Source organism: Lipotes vexillifer, unplaced genomic scaffold (assembly GCF_000442215.2).
Source record: "Lipotes vexillifer unplaced genomic scaffold, Lipotes_vexillifer_v1.1 scaffold285, whole genome shotgun sequence".
Lineage (NCBI taxonomy): Eukaryota > Metazoa > Chordata > Mammalia > Artiodactyla > Lipotidae > Lipotes > Lipotes vexillifer.
Window position 1 is genome coordinate 965,307 of NW_006788807.1, and position 2,671 is coordinate 967,977.

Genomic DNA, 2,671 nt, shown 5'->3' on the forward strand with positions numbered 1-2,671 from the left:
ACCGTCCGGTCCGGACGCCCGGCGGCCGCGGTGGCAACTTCCCGGAGTGAGGGAGGCGGCTCCCTGCTCCCCCTGGCGGCGGGGCCGGGGGCGCTGTTTGCCCGGCCGGCCGCGCGGACCCGGTGCGAGGACGCCCGGCGCGGGGACGATGAATGGGCCGGCGGTGCCAGGCCCGGCGGAAGTGGCACCTCTAGCCCGGCCGTCAAGCGCGCTGGCACCCCGCCTGGCTCCCGCCCAGGGTCCCGGGCTCCCGGCCTGGCGCCGGGCAGGGGAGGGCGGGCTGGGGTCCGCGCTTCCCGGGCAGCATCTGGGAAGCCTCGGGGAACCCTCCCCACATTGCAGATCACAAACGGTAGCTCGGGTGGTGTCATGGCTAAGGGGTGGGCTTCCGAAAGCCGGCACCGTGGGGAGTCGGCCAGGCTGTTTCACTCCGGGGTCCGCTTCCGTGTAGGGAGTAGTCCACAGGTGTTGACTGTTACTGTTTTTGCATGAGTTTCTAGGGTGTTCGGGCCGGGAGGGAGGTGGGGTCTGGGTTTGGCTCTGGCCCGCCCGCTGCGGACGCAGCCTTGCCACGTCCTGTCGTCTGGATCCCACCCCTGCCACGCTGCAGACCCTCTGCTCAGGGTGCTTAATCTCTCTGAACCCGGGTTTCCTTATCTGTAGCCTGGAGATAGATACCCACTCACTGTAGGGTCAGGCAGCCTCCCAGGTAAGTGCTGGGAAACCCTGGGACCTTGTGCCAGCAGAAGGAAGTTTGGCAATAACTCCTGGAGGTCGGAGGTCAGCAGACTCTAGGAAGCATCTAGAAAATGAAACTTTGCAGGCTCTTGGGAGCTTCGCGGGTCACTGTTTGCCTGGTGTGCTGGAACCTTCAGAGCGGGGGCGTTTGCGTGGCGTTTTCTAGACTTTGGGGAGGAGGTCTCTTCAGAGCTTTGGCTGTTTCCGCGGGGCTGGGAAGCACTCTGCCTCCCCCTACGCTTTCCTCTGTGCTTGGCTGTCCTGACTTCCTCCTGATCCAACCCCAGAGAAGGCTCTGTGATCCCGCAGCGGGCTGTGGTGAGGTCTCTGTTCCTTTATGAACTCTCCAAAGGTCAGGCCCACTGTGGGCTGCCAACTTGTTTTCCTTCCAGAAAGAAGCTTCCGGTTCTGAGGGCCTGGAGATGCCACTTCCCTCTCTGATGAAGTGAAGGAGGAAAGCTGGAGGCAGGAGGCGGAGCAGGGCTTGCACGTTCAGGGCTTCTGGACCCGTTGAGCTGCAGGGTGGCGGGGTGGGTGGCCAGATTGGGAGAGAAAGGTGTCTCGGGGACTGGAAACAGCCGCCAGGGAGTTGAGCCGCAGGCACTGTGCTGGATCAGAACTCTTCACTTTCACAGTTAGGAGTCGGCCTCTGAACATCTCTACAGAGATTAAGAAGTTAGTTTGGTACCTTGGTGCATGAATAGTTTTTGGTGATGGGAGAATTTTAAATAAATCCCAAGCCACTGAGTCACATTTGAGCAATTATGCTCTTTGCTGAAACGAGCCCTGAGTCAGTAGGTTGTAGTGATGTTACAGCACCAAATTCCATGTAAGTGGCTGAATGCAAACCATTTGATTGGCATACTGGTTTATTATGTAGCAGGGACGCCTTTTAAAAATGTCAGGACCCCAGACCTTTCTTACTTGTTCTTTTATTCCAAGGAGTTGTAACGAGGAGGTGAGTGACATATAGGCAGGGAGTCAACCGTTCTTTCGAGAATCCAGATTTTTCTGTGTTAAAATCTTGTTTTGGGAGAAAAAATATGGTCAGTGAGAATGATGACGGTGGAGACAGTGCTGTCCATCTGTACGTTCTGGCCAGGCGATAGTTAAGGCCTGGCTTGTAACAATAATTGCGGATGAAATGAGGTAGACCAGCACACCTGTTAAATTTTCTCCACCTATCTCATTGGACAACCGAAACTCAGCCCAAGTTGATTTTTAAGGTTTACTGTTTAGAGTCAGATTCACAGCTTTGGTGTACATCTCGGCCTCACAGCAGCCAGTTTCCATAGCGTAGATGTGGTTGTTCCCATCCTGTGGATGAGAACGTAGAGGCCCAGCAGGTCAGTTCCTGTTGCCCAGCTGCTGGGCGATGTGGGCACGGCCTTCTGAATGTTCACCAACACCTACAGGCCGTATAATTCCACACTCGTTGGGACAGTAAGTACCCCAGGAAGCACCTGGAATTGGAAGATGGAAACGAAGGCGGGGAGTCAGTGTGGGATGTGGCAGTACCAAGACAGGGCTTTCATTTCATGTCTCTGTCAAGCGTCTCCTGTGTGCCAGGCCTTCAGACACCACAAACGAACCTCGTTCGTGTCTGAAGACACTCCATCTAGAACTGTGTTGTCCAGTACGGTAGCCACACGGAGGTATTTCAACTTAATTAAAGTTAAATAAAATTAAACTAGTGGCAGTTCATCCGCTTCCACCTAATAAGATGTCACCTTTAGAAAGCAGTTGCTCCTGACTCTTGGTGTGCATTATAAACTGCATGTTAAGGGAAAGAAGGCGGGGGAGTAGGGGCGCAGCACAGACAGTGGTCCTGCCCTGGAGAGCTTCTTACCTAAAACCAAGGGCGTCAAAGTGGTCAAATGTAACAGACATGGAAGATAGGTATTGGGCAGAAAACATATGGCTTTTTGGGGAA

At 54.9% G+C, this 2,671-nt stretch overlaps 1 protein-coding gene across 1 annotated transcript in view; it reads left to right on the top strand.

The window, feature by feature from the left end:
• RRBP1 (ribosome binding protein 1) overlaps nucleotides 1–2,671 on the top strand; it is a 62,159-nt gene that overhangs the window by 866 nt on the left and 58,622 nt on the right. The gene's annotated exons all lie outside the window — the stretch shown is intronic.